The sequence below is a fragment of the Schistocerca gregaria genome, chromosome 4 (assembly GCF_023897955.1).
Source record: "Schistocerca gregaria isolate iqSchGreg1 chromosome 4, iqSchGreg1.2, whole genome shotgun sequence".
In the NCBI taxonomy this organism is placed as follows: domain Eukaryota; kingdom Metazoa; phylum Arthropoda; class Insecta; order Orthoptera; family Acrididae; genus Schistocerca; species Schistocerca gregaria.
In genome coordinates this window covers 333,984,241-333,999,489 of record NC_064923.1, presented here as the reverse complement: position 1 = coordinate 333,999,489, position 15,249 = coordinate 333,984,241, and positions in this window count along the sequence as shown.

The following is a 15,249-nucleotide window of genomic DNA, read 5'->3' as shown; positions in this document are numbered from 1 at the left end:
CACTGCGTCACACACTTATCTTCCGTCCGGTAGATAACTTTCCCGCGAAAGGCAAAGGCCCCGAGTTAGAGTCTCGGTCCGGCACACAGTTTTAATCTGCCAGGAAGTTTCGTATCAGCGCATACTCCGCTGTAGAGTGAAAATTTCATTCTAGAAACATCCACCAGGCTGTGGCTAAGCCATGTCTCCGCAATATCCTTTCTTTCAGGAGTGCTAGTTTTGCAAGGTTCGCAAGAGAGCTTCTGTAAAGTTTAGAAGGTAGGAGACGAGGTACTGGCAGAAGTGAAGCTGTGAGGACGGTACGTGAGTTGTGCTTGGGTAGCTCAGTTGGTAGAACACTTGCCCGCGAAAGGCAAAGATCCCGCGTTTGAGTCTCGGTCCAGCACACAGTTTTAATCTGCCTAAGTCACACAATTAATTTGTGTAGCAAATATTACAGAAAAACTAAAACTGGGATGTGGCAAAATGGGGTAAGTTCTTGTTCTACAGGAAATATACAGTATCTTTGTAGTAACTAGGGTATTTAAGAAAAAATAATGCAGAAACTCAAATATTTCTCTAAACTGTTTATTTTCTTGCATTTAGATAAATAATTTCACAAAACAGTTCACCTTTCTTTTCAAAATTCTTTTATCTACTTCAGTTATCCAACTGGGCAAAGGAGGCTGAAACAATTGTAGATCCTGGTGGTTTCTCACATTTTTCAGAGGTGAAGGTTGTATTAAAGACTGACTGAAAATTTGCGTGGTCCAGCTGAAATTCGATCGTGTCACGTCTCGATTTACAGGCACTCACTTTTTACTAGATCGACTGCACTGGCATAAAATTAATTAGTTAGCAAATAGCTATCTGACTTAATGAAAATGTGATTTCTAATGGAAATATTTTTAAATAAGCATTGTTCGCTAATGTCGTGTGAAGTGTCAATTAGTGAAGAATAATCCAACCGAAATTACCCCATCTTTTCCCGAATTCAGTTTAAATATTCACAATTAGAACACTGTTAATTCAGTTCAGCTTCCGAAGTCACTTACCGCAGGGATATTTCGTCCGCAGTACTAAATGTGAATAGTATCACTACCTGCTGTTATACAGCGGTAAATAGAACCATCGTGACCCCCTGACTTCCCGTTCCCACGGCCATCATTGACTAGGATTGCGAGGTAAATAGACACAACTCGCCTTCTTGAGCTCAACGTGAAACGTCCGTTACGTCTCCCCTCCCGTGTCGTCCTTTTCATTCGCGACTGCACCCATAATCTACATCATCTTAGTTTTATGGCACACGAAACAAATTAAGCAGCTCATTGCTCCGCTAATTTAAGTCCAGACGTTTCTCTTGGCAGTCCCAATCAACTCTGCACTGTAACGCGGTTCAACCACTCAAAGTAAGCGTCGCCAACCTCAACCCAACCAGCAAATCAGGATTGAAATTTTCACTACCCCATTAGCGCTATTAATAAATAGTGAAATCATTCACATCTAAAACACCCTGACATCAAACTCCTAAATTTGAAAAAGAGTAACATAAAGAGTCACTATACCACCACTAACTGGCTTCTAACAACTCCCGCCGATAACATTTGCAAATCGCGATTGGAACTAACGGTCCGTTCTGTCATGTTCGTGGTCTCTTCTACATGGACCGACAGAGACAGGTCGCTCCCATGAATTCAGACACGCAATTGAATTCGAGTGTCTAGTATCCTTTTAAAATACGTTATTGCCTATATCACGTGTTCTGTTACATAGATAACTAGTTTCAATAAAAAGTATGTGTCTTAATTTGGGACTTTAGTCCCACTGTAGACAATAGATTTCCACCTAATTATGAATTAAACAGAGTTCTAAATAGGAAGATAAAACATAAATACATTTTTAATACTCCAGCAAATATTAAAAACAGTAACGTTTTGATCACGTTTTAAAGTAACTTAAATTTTCCAATCAGCACTGATTTGGTGTCATTTGACATAAAAAAATTATCTGTATATGTTCCTGTGTTCAAATGTATTGATATAACACACATCAACTTTTTAATTTCAAAAAGGCTTAGTTGAGGTAAGATGTTTGAGCTGGTGTAAATGCTACAAAAGTCTTCAGCATACAATTATTTCCGATTTAACAATAAAATGTACTATCACGCAGACGGCCTAGCTATGGGCAACAGTCTGACAGGAACGTTGGCGGAGATATTACTTAATGATTTGGAAATTAAATTTTTTAAGGGCTGCAAAGAATTGAAATACATAACTTTATATTTTGGTATTCTCTTGATTTGATTTAATGGGAGCGAAACAGAAATTCATAGTTGTCGTCCATTACTACCCACTCATCCACGACAAGTGATAGAAAACTCTCGCTCGATGGCGTCTATGACGCATTCGATAGGACTGAGAATGTATGACCCCGTATAAGTGTTCCTAAAACTATTATGACAGAGTTCGGCAGCGCCAATACCAATCTACCAATCTCTGCCGTATGTGACGATTTACGATCGGAGATACGTGTGTCAGTGTATGTGCGTTCATTTCTGTCACTGACTCATGCACCCCGCCACAACGAGGTGGTTGTTTATGACACGGGCACTCGGCCATTGTTGTCGAGAATCTCTCATCTGAAGTCATTGCTGTACTGTGACGTGTGTGTCTACTTTTATAGTCGATCCTAGTTAGTAGGGACCACCATCATGAACACTTCTATGACCACCATGAATCTGGAAGCAGCTGTTTTGTCTGAATAGATCTACTGAAGCGGCACCTTTTTTGACAGATGACAGTAATAGCAAATATATCAAATATCTAAAGGTTCTACTGTCATTTGTGTTTAATAAAATTTTCCAATTTACCTTCTACTACCCCACCTTATGCAACAGCAGATGGAGGTAATGGAGAAAACATTTCGCTAAACTTTATGAGCGGTTTTGGATAATGATTTAGTACTAAAAGAAGTAAATACTGAACATGAGCTTCACCGCAATCATGTAATGTTCAAATGTGTGGGAATTCTTATGGGACTTAACTTCTAAGGTCATCAGTCCCTAAGCTTACACACTACTTAACCTAAATTATCCTAAGGATAAACATACACACCCATGCCTGAGAGAGGACTCGAACCTCCGCCGGGAAATAACGTAATTTTATAGTTTCTTCCAATACAGTGGGTTTACATAAATTTTTCCTCCAGTTGTTGCATAGAATGTTACTTATGAGGTTGAAGAGGTGGTGTGCATGTTTGTGGTTTTGTGGATACATTGTCTAACTTCTCATACATTTTACATGACGAAGTTTCGAAGAAAATTCGGTAGGGGCTACAGTTCACACCAAATCGTGGAATAGCACTAAGTGTTCTGTCAGTCATACGTATCATCTGCTAACTACATAGTTAACGAACTTCAAAAGTAAATGTAGCAAATATCGATTAAACTGAGTATGACTATACTCATACTATCAAAACGTTTTACCAGCTACTTAGATTTTATAATTTTGTTGTTTACGAAATTTCTGTTTCTGCAACATATGGGGAGGAGACATTAAAATTTTTCATTTCGACGAAAGGCAACTTTATGCATGCAGTTAAATATCTTGTCATTCACTTATATGCTGAAATTTCTTGGCAGATTAAATTTGTGGCCGCATCGAGACTCGAACTCGGGGCCTTTGCTTATGCGGGAATGTTCAGAGTTCGCGTCTCAGTCCACTATGCCGTTGGTTTCATATCGGCGCACATTCCACTGCAGAGTGAAAATTGCATTGTGCGAACTAATAGGTGCTACTTATGGCCAAAGTTCGTGAACGTATTTATTGTTTTGATGAACCGAACTCAGAGTGAGATTATCTCAGTGTAGCCGGCCGCGGTTCTAGGCGCTACAGTCCTGAACCGTGCGACCGCTACGGTCGCAGGTTCAAATCCTGCCTCGGGCACGGATGTTAGTGATGTCCTTAGGTTTGTTAGGTTTAAGTAGTTCTACGTTCTAGGGGACTGATGACCTCAGATGTTGAGTCCCATAGTGCTCAGAGACATTTGAAACATTTTTTTTTAGTTCAGCGTAAAAAATTAAAGAACTACTTAAACCTAATTGACCTAAGGAGAGCACACACATCCCTTCCCGAAGCAGGATTCCAACCTGCGACTGTAGCAGCAGCGCAGTTACGGACTGAGGCGGCTAGAGCCGCTCGGCCACAACGGCCGGCTTTATGATACATGGCTCAAAGAATACCTCGCAGTAAATTCCTTCGACATTTAAGTACTATGAACTGTGTTGGAACTACCCTCAGTGAATCTCCATAACCTTTCGCTTATTACACTACATTATTACATTATCACGGTGAATTTAGTGCGAAGCGAGTTAAAACGACATGCGACGCGAATTTCATATCACAAATCTTGGATGCGGTTTGTTAATTGATCAGAAATCTGGGAAAGATGTTTCCGTGGTACACAAACGTGGTGGAACTTACTGAGCTTAGGAATTGTTCAGCCCAAATCCATATATATCAGTTTCCAGATTAGCTTAGGTGACCAGCTATCAGGGTTCAAGTACCCTGAAATTCAGCTTGGAAACATTGTCACCAACTTTGCTTAATAATTGGACATCATATATTGTTTATAAAACGTATCATAATGTCTGTTACACTTACCTTCCAGTTGCGCTCATTTACAACAGCTCCGTTTTAATAGACGGCGTCAGCGGCAGTTTCTATCTCTAGCAACCTTAGATGCCCTATTTGTTACGAAGTTTTTGCTGTCGTATATTTTCACTGTTATTAATTAAAATGAATTGCAAATGTGACACTTGTTTAAATATGTTAGGACGTTAATGATATATTAGTAAAGGACGAATTTGTTACTGTCAACGACGTCAAGAATCTCACTCATGTTAGGTATTCATTCCAAACAAGAACAATGAATATAAATGATTAGAAAGCGGAACATCATAGCAAAGATGACATCCTAATTTTACATAGTAACATTGTTCTACAAAATACTGTTTTTATGAAGGAAACAGAGTTTGTTTTTATGTTCACTGACTTTTGTTGATTAGTGCTGCTTAGCGAGACTTCTGAAAGAAATACCTTGAAACAAAGAACACAGCAACATGTATTCAAATTACCGACCCAGCTCTAGCTCGAGTATCAGCCATATTAAATCATTATGGATGCAGGGATGTTTGAATGAGCAACGTGCAAATTGTTTTAGCTAATCTCCAAGTGATGAGAGTGCCACGACCACCACAAACACGAGCGCGTGGAATGAAGCTGTAGCTTACAGCGTGATAGGTAACTTAACCGCATGGCCACAGCAATAATCTGCTTTTGAATTCTAGCTCACGATACACCAGAAATCAATTTGTCACGAATGTAGCTTGACCTGTTTCATGCTTTACGGGAAATTGGAATTGGCCGCTCTCATTCGGATAACGGTTACTGTCTCTTCAATAATACCGGGCACATTATACTCCCCACATTTACGACCTGAATTTGAACTAATATTTCAGTGAGTATTAACAATAATATCGAACATAAGCTTGCCGCAATGGCCTTATAGGGGAATGCTGTTGAAGAAACTTGGTAAAATATAAAGTTGCTTGACATGAAACACACAGAAATAACAAAGTACTTGATACTGTCAAATCTGGTCACGACTCACAAAAAAGACTACAGTTAAAGTACCGTTGAAAGAAAACAAGCCTCGGTCACTATTTCTAACGAACTAACCGGGTTTCAACACTGCTAGGAGTGTCTTCCTCAGAATTTAAATCAAAGAATGGTATGTAACATGGTCACAGAATTATGACTAAAAACGTATGATACAGAGTTTAAATACAGAGTCATTGTGAAAGACTGACTTTACTTAAATGTCATTTATAAAATAATAAATATGCCAAAAGGGCATTAGTCACAAAGATATTTAAGATAAAAAATTGTGATGGTGAGCTACTAAGGGCTGCTCGTTACTTCTGCGGTTACAGGTTTACTTAAAAGATTAATATAAAAAAAATTGTGTTGTGATTGGTCAAAAGGAAATGAAGGGGGTTAGTGAGGTATGCGGTAGGGATCTGATAGCTAGTAGGATATCACGAATCTCCGCCGTCAAAAGTAAGAGCATTCACATGCATTTTTGGGGCTGGAGACTGGATTTGTGGAGTCCAGAAGCACATTCGCTGCGCAGCTATCATGCTTAGCAGTTGCGTGTACTTTGACCTCTGAATAGACGTTTCAGTTTGACGAAGTTATTATCTTAGAAAGATCTTGGACCATTGTGACGTCTTAACAGGCGAACGAAAATACAAATGTGCAAAATCTGGTTTTTTGTGTGAACAGTAAACTTTTGAAATAAGACAGATCTTCATGACTTACTGTACGAATCGTGACAGAGAACTGGTTGTACGAAGAGATTGATTTGTGGACTGTCCAGTAAACACACTATTTCCCATGTAATCAGTTTGTAAATTTTTCGATAATAGGTTACGGTGCATACCATAAAGTAGCTCTTCAGAGTGACTGTGATTAAAGGTGAATGTCTAAATTTTATATTCAAGTTAGATCGAATATTGCGGGTAAACTGTATCCATGAAGTGACAATACATTGGAACTTTCATTCAGCTACCTTCTTTCACTGAATACATAGTAATAACCTGGAACGAGAAAAACATTTGATGCACCTTTTCGATATGTATGGCGCTGCTAGTTTCTGCTACAGCTTCTCGGACCGAAATACTGTAGTAGTAGTAGTAGTAGTAGTAGTAGAGATCCACAAAACTACCGTCTAACATGCTTGACATCGATTCGCTGCAGAATCATACACCTATTTCTAAGGCCGAATATTGTGAGGTATCTTGAGCAAAATGACGTCCTCAGTGTCAATCAGCATGGATTCCGAAAACATCGATATTGCGAAACTCAACTCGGGCGTTTCTCACATGACATAATGAAAGAATCAAGGTAGTCAGTCAGATGGATCATTTCTTGATTTCGGAAATGTGTTTGAATCAGTACCACATCTACGCTTATTGTCAAAACTGCGATCATACAGGGTATTCAGTGAAATTTGCGACAGAATTGAGGACTTTTCGGTAGGGATTACGCAATATGTTATCTGGGATGGAGAGTCTTTGTCAGATGTAGAAGTAACTTCGGATGTGCCCCAAGGAAGAGTGTTGGGGCCCTTGTTGTTCATTTTGTGTATTAATGACATCACAGACATTATCAATACTAACCTTAGCCTTTTAGATGATGCTGGTATCTCTAATGAAGTACTATCTGTATGGCGCTGCATAAATATTCAGTAAGATTTCGATAAGGTTTCATTGTGGTGCAAAGAGTGGCAAATTGCTTTGAAAGTTCTGAAATGTAAAATTGTGCACATCGGAAAACGAAAAGATGCAGTACCTTGTGACTATAACATCAATGATTCACTGTTCGAAACGGAAAACGCATACAAGTATCTGGGTGTAACACTTTGGAATGATCAAACAGGCTCAGTCGTGGTAGACTTCTGTTTATTGGTGGAATACAAGGGGAATTGCAATCAGTCCACAAAGGAGATTGCTCGTGCTACCAGTTCTAGAATATTGCTCAAGTGTGTGGGAACCATGGTAATTACCATTAATAGTGGATATTGAACGTATAAAGATAAGGGATGCACGAATGTTTGCAGATTTGTTTGATCGACGCGGGTGTGTAACGGAGATACTGAAGGAACTGAACGGGAAGACTCTTGAAGACAGGCATAAACTATTCCGAGAACGTCTATGAATAAGGTTTGAGAAACCGGCTATAAATGATGACTCTAGGAATGTACTACATTCCCCTCACAAATGGATCGTGAGGATAAGATTCGAATAATTTCCGCACGCACGCACGCGTTCAAAGTCATTCTTCCCACACTGGAATGGAACGGGAAGAAACCCAAACAACTGGTACAGTGGAACGTGCTCTCCGGTATGCACCTCACGGTGGTTTGTAGAGTATACATGTAGATGCAGATGTAGATTTTGGATCGACGCCCTCCCAGTGATATAAACAGCCGGAAATATTTCAGTATGTACGGATGTTGAAATAAAATCGGCTTACTTAATTTTCTTAGACCATGAACGCGAATGATCAGTTTTTATAGAATGGGTTGACTACTAATCCTTGCAAGCGAATCATTAATGTTTTCATAATGGGTCGACTGACGAACTCAAGGCAAACCGTCCCAGCGGTTAGAAGGCAGGCAGTAGACGCTTGTGGAAGAGTGGAGGTATTGTGAACTGGGTAGGGGCTGTAGGTTGTGTTAGGGCTGCATAAGCAGGCGTCCGCACGAAGCGGGAGAAATATGCGAGTAAGGAGCACAAGTAAAGGAACGTACCGAAAAAAAAAACAATAATTTTTTTGGGGCTTTTCAAAACAATTCGGAAAGTGCTGCGGTCTCTAAATATACTGTCTGCTATCAGCTGGTTTTCAGAGCAATATCGCAAACAGAGTAAGTCGCAACTCAAGTTGATGAAACGACAGATTGTGCAACCTTGTGTCAACTCGTATCATTTCTTCAGGATGAATTACACGGAGAAGTACATGTGGAAGGTTAATAAATGTACTGAGCTCCAGAGGTTATGGAGTTGCAGGAATTAGTAGTGAAGTGTACAAAGAACTTAACAAGCTAAAGATAGACGACTGTCCAGGAAAAATAATAGCTCAGAGTTATTATGTTGGAGCTTCCGTTGTGAGATGCAGGCACAATATTGTATAGGGAAGAATGAAAACATGGTATCAAAGAGCAAATTTTGTACATTGTTATGTCCACCAACTCAGTCTCATATTAGAGCGCTGTGCAACACAACACGAGGAACGTAGAATATTTGTTAATAGTTTGCAAGGATACTCTACTTGCTTCTCAAAGTCAGTGAAAAGAACTGTCGTACTGGTTGGTTGGTTGGTTGGTTTGTGGGGGTTAAAGGGACCAGACTACTTAGGTCATCGGTCCCTGTCGTACTGGATAATGTTGCGAAGAAAGGTATTCTATGAAATACTGACACAAGACGGAATTTTAAAGCGCAATGTGTGAACACTGTATTTAAGTATAAGAAGGAAAGAGCTCGGTGACATGGTATCATTGAGGATGTCGACAGCAATGATTATTCAACAACAATGATAGTATTTAGACCTCGGAAACTTCTCAACAAGGACCGAGAGTTTCTCTTTTGAATTGATTTTTTCAATAAGGTCCTTCCGCATTGCGACATTTTATTTAATCTGTTGCAATGTAGAGATATTGATAGTGTGAAAGCTCTTAACAAAGTGTCTTCATATCAGTGATACAACAAGAAATTCTCCCGATTTCCATCGTCATTGGGATAACTGAAATGGAAATAAACAGTTCGCAGGTGAAAACCTTTTCCGCTTTAGACTCCTGTAAAAACGCTGCAAAGGAGATCTGTGACCTCGCTATGACTAATATTGACGACTGTTTTGCATTTAGCCATCATGTGATGGCAGCTATATTGTTTCAGAGAAGATTGTTTCCGTAACACACACTCTTACTCTTTGACACAGAATTTCAGACAATGGTTAAATTGTTTGATTTAAATGAAAATGAACTTCGAAATAAATTGACAGTCATTCATTGTAGAACTGATTTCCGAACTGCAAAAGCAGCTATAACAGTCATGAAGTGTACCAACGAGAACAACGTAGAAACCGTTTTACCATAATCAGTGAAACTTTTGCGAATTTTTGTTCGGTATCATTCACAACAGCGGGAAGCGATAGTTGTTTCTCTACAGAGAAAAGGGTGAAGACTTTAACTAGAAACACAATGAAAGAATAGAGATTGCGTGCGTAAGCTATGTGTTCTGTAGAAAAAATATTTTTCAAAGTGAATAATTTTAATGATCCTATAATAGACCACGTTGCTGAAGGAGAAGAACAGGAGAGTGGATTTCGTCTACAAACCTATTCATTTACATAAAAACCTCGTTTTAATGTTATTCCATAAATTACTGTGTCACGTACAGAAGGTATTAATAACTACGCTGGAGAGCAGAAGAAACTGGAACACCTGCCGATTATCGTGTAGATTCCCCGCGAGTACGCAGAAGTGCCGTAACACGACATGGCATGGACTCGACTAATGTCTAGCCGGCCGGAGTGGCTGAGCGGTTCCAGGCGCTACAGTCTGGAACCGTGCAACCGCTACGGTAGCAGGCACGAATGCTGCCTCAAGCATGGATGGGTGTGATGTCCTTAGGTTAGTTAGGTTTAAGCAGTTCTAAGTTCTAGGGGACTGAAGACGTCAGAAGTTAAGACCCATAGTGCTCAGAGCGAATTGAACCATTTGAACTAATGTCTAAACTAGTGCTGGAGGGAACTGACACCATGAATCCTGCAGGGCTGTTCATATATTCGTAAGACTACGAGGGGTGGAGATCTATTCTGGGCATTACGAGTTGTATTCTTCATGTCTGGGAAGTTCAGTGAGTAGCGGAAGTGTTAAAACTCAGGAGATTGTTTCTGTAGCCACTCTGTAGCAATACGTGTGTGGTGTCGCATTGTCCCGCTGGAATCGCCCAAGTCCGTCGTAATGCACAGTGAACATGAAAGGAAGCAGACGATCACACAGGACGGACGTGTACGGGTATGGAGTCCACTTTCACTAAGTTTACGAATGATGATCAAATGATGAGGACAACTCAAACACCCAGTCCCTGGGCAGAGAAAATCCTTATCATGGCCGGGAATCGAACGAGGGGCCCCGTCATTCAGAGGCAACAACGCTAGCCACTAGACCACGAGCTGCGGACAACGTCACTAGAGACAGCGCGGTCAGCACACGACACGAGCTGGTTGAAGAAATACTGTGCCGTTAGGGCTCTCCAGAGGCTGTTGTCGGCTGTATTCGACTCGCGAACCATGCAATTTGTTCACGAAAATGGACGTGTGTAGGATTCTTACGCTAGCTTTGTTAGAAATACGTTTCCTTTCTTGACCATGTGCATGTAATTCTGAGTGTGGTATATATAAATAAAAATTTCAATATCAATAGTATGACAAAAATAAGAGATACATGCCTACTGAGTGATGACATTTGCTTAAAAAAGGTTATCAAATCGAACAAACTCACTCCTGATGGAGAGTGCGCTTGAATTTTCACGATATCAAATATTACGAAATTATCTATTAATTTGATAGGAAAGTCCCACAATATATAAAAAACGCTAATGCGAAACATAACTATGTATAGAAAGACGCGAACCCTCTATCGATCTACCCTCGTTTCCATAACGTGGCACTGCAACCGAGCAAACTTTGCAGAAACTCAGCTTTTAGGGATCTTGTATGTCATTTTACAGTTTTCTAAAGGCTTTAATCGTGGAAATGTCCTTAACTGACATTTAATTATAGCCAATCCTAACAAGAACCACACGTTTTCATGAAACGTCTATGGCTCGTTGCTTTAAAACAGCTTACTCTCATAACACGCAAATTACAACGCGAAAATAAATAAAGATGAATATTTTTTACAACCAGTAGGACGTTACCGTCATTTTATTACAACAAATCGTGCCAATAAGGATTCGCTCGCTAGATATTCAATGTGTTGGTGCTTAGGAACAGCATATATTCATACGGTGTAGCGTATATCATATACTGCCGGCCGCGGTGGTCTCGCGGTTCTAGGCGCTCAGTCCGGAACCGCGTGACTGCTGCGGTCTCAGGTTCGAATCCTGCCTCGGGCATGGAAGTGAGTGATGTCCTTAGGTTAGTTAAGTTTAATTAGTTCTAAGTTCTAGGCGACTGATGAACACAGATGTTAAGTCGCATAGTGCTCAGAGCCATTTGAGCCATATCACTACTAAACACGTCAAGTACAGTGTGACTTCTTGCTTTTTGCTTCTGACGTAGTGAACGTTCTTGCGTACAACTGGTTCTAATCTACGAGTATGTATCACGTTTCGGAAGAATCGCAGAACTTATTTTGTGTTTCACCTGACAAAATGGAGCCTCAACGTGAAATAGCAGGGACTAGCGTCATAAAACTCCTAGAGCGCCACGTTAAAGGTAGCTAACTTGTTTCGTGGGCCGACGTCTTGTATTATACCTCCATGGAGCTTCCAGGGTGCCTATTCCGCTACTGTGTCCATCGTTTTGGTACTCAAGAGCACCGAACGGTCTAGTACTCGAATTAGAGGCCCTGCATTATTCAGTATAAATTTCGGAAGCGATACTGTTCGGGTCTAGAGAACCGAAGCGCTGTTGTCGGTTCGCCCACAAGCCAACCAAAAGCAAGCGCCCGTAGATATGAACACGCGCACAACGCCACGAATACAAACCGCCTAGCAGACGACACAGCCGCGCTATTCTTCGAAGTACCGCAAATTTGTGTTCTCATTGCCATTACGCATGACGCCGCATTCCATCGAGCTGATGTGCCTGCCTTCATCTCTCTTGCCTCCTCATTAACAGTATCAGGCGCAGTATATCCATTTCAATGATTCTCAGCTGAAATGCATAGACACATTTACATTTTCCCCGACTACATGTTTCCATGCATGCATAATAACGCTAGCGTATTTCAGTGTATTCAGCAGATTGTAGTAAATGCTGCATTATGTCAGCTTATTCTCATTCACACTGACTTCGTGTTTTGGATTTTACGTTTAGGAAAATTAGTTAGGATTAGTGTGTAGTACCACATGTACTAATACATCTATAAAACACCCGAAAAATTGATTCTGACAGTTTCAAAGAATAAGAAGGTCAACAGAATGTGGCTATAACTCGCTCCTAGAGATCCTAATGATTAAGTAGCCCACTTCACTATATGATACAACGATTTGGGTCTTAAAAACAAAAGTGAAAAAACGCGTTTTTCTAGAGCTCCTGCAGTTCTTCCAAGTTTATAACATGCATCTCAAGAATGAAAATGTTTCGTATATAGTGCAACAGTCTAAAAATATTACGGTGGAGATCTTTCATCTCTGTCTACTGTTGTTGAGGATTCGATCGCAGATAAAGACTTGTGACAAGCAACATTATGAAGATGACTGCAGCTAGTTTCATTCCCAGTAATTTAATCTATGCTCTTAGATTCCTGTCTAACCGCGTACTCGGAAATCGCTACATATTCGGAAAAAATTAATTATTTCTGACAAGAAAAAAATTAAGATCAGTGTCGTTGTTATACTCTCAGTAATCTCATCTCCAGAAATTTCATATTTCCTTTTTTAAACACACAGAAATCACCAAATCATTACTGAGGAAGTGTCCTCTTACGTGTAAGTAATGACGAATATTGCAGAAATATCTTAACTTACAAGAATAAAAAGGTCTCAGAAAGTGTTGCATATATGAAGAGGGAAAAAAATTGCACCCATCCGTGTGCGAACCCATGTCTTTCCGTATCGCATTCCCGCGCGCAAACCTCTTCGCCACGCTAAACAACAGAATCTTAACGCTCAATTCATATACTATTGCGTAGAGGAACATAGGCTGACTTCGTTGGCAAACGGTACAGCGTTAAGTCATAAATGCGTTATAGTTTGGAAGATTTCAAATATCAGGCTTCACATAATTGATTACCATTGTTACTTGAAAGTTTGTAAGCACCTTTCGATAGTTACTAACTAAAGCATTTGTGAGAAAAAGTACACAAAATCACTAATAACGTCAGTTCACACTTATGCAATATACGTAAGCAGACCCGATGTTTTGATATTAAATGATCTTTAAACTCTTATTTGCATAATAATAACACGTATTTTCAGAGAATATTGATCGATAACTTTCTTTAATTGGATGTAATCATTCACAGTAACAACCTAAGCCAACCATATTTCCAACAAAGGAAAATAGTCTATTATGAATTCAATTTCCAACTCGATTCTTCCTCTGGTGATTCTTTAGTAACGAAATTGCTAAATCCAAAGCTAAAACCGCTAAATACGTTTAAAATAACAAATTATAGGTGTACATAAACCGCAGCTCACCAACTGACAGGGCCACACCGAAATCCAAAACCTCTCGGTACATTTGTCGAAAAATCGGTGGGAAAACCGTTCGGTAACAGGTCTCGGAAGCTTACTGAATAGTATATGTCGATAAAGAACCGGAAATGACGTCACTACCGAGGCTAACCTACTACACCGATCGGTATGAACGATACAGAATAGGGCCCCCCAGAGTTGCCCACAGATGCTATAGTCGATGGACCACGTGTGGACTCCTAAGCAAACAATACACTGCGAGCTTTTATCGACTGTAGGACCCACCTCTGGACACAGCACAGATCATAAAACGCCTCCGCGAAACGTTGGTATTGTGGTAATGAAAGGAGTATAAGAGTAAAATTTTAGTGCACAAGGATATCGATTGTACACGGGTACGTGATATTTTTACGATGGCGGTATCGGATCGTTGTAAGCGGCTGTAACCTAAGCTGTGTCGCCGGACTAATGGGCACCGTATCGACGACAGCTCACCATACAGGCTTGTCAAGAGTAACGCGGATCGCGCCGGGCATTACTCGGGACGGTAAACACGACCGAGACGTCTGCGCGGAGAGCGGCCCCCGGGCGCCGTAAGCCGATAGCCTAGGATGCCGCGCCGCGCTGCCCCACAGCTGTCGTGGCCATTAGTCATTATCCGGTGACGCGGCGCGGAGGGGCCTCCCTGCGATAAAGGCCCGTGTTTTGCTGCCACCTGCCCGTAACAGGCCAGAAGGCGGCGTGTCTGCACACCACAATATTATTGTGGTGACATAATTATGACGGCAGAGGATGCTGAAAAATTTTAGATGGCAGGTGAGCATACTCATCTGTGGCCGTTCCCATCCTCAGCAGATCCTATGGCGATTAAGCCAGGTGGTGAATCACAAGTTATTTCGGAAACAAAGTTACATGCTCTGTTATGGTTCTGTATGACAGGTAGACAGGTTAACCACTCCACTATCAAAGATCGAGAAGACCAGTGGGGGCTGGCAGGCTGTAGATTAAAAGAGCGACACATCTGTCCGAACAAGCGCAAGAAACACTTTCTCTATTCAAAATATTTCTTGTACAGGAAAAATATACCGGTAGAATTTAGTGTATTTGGAAGTGACGTAATTTAAACCTTCATCTAACCCAATTTTAGACTCTCATATGAAATATAAACATTTACGTACAAATGTATACACTGAAGAGACAAAGAAACAGATACAGGCACGCATATTCAAATCCTGAGATACGTAAACAGGCAAAATATGACGCTCCAGCCGGCAAAGACTATG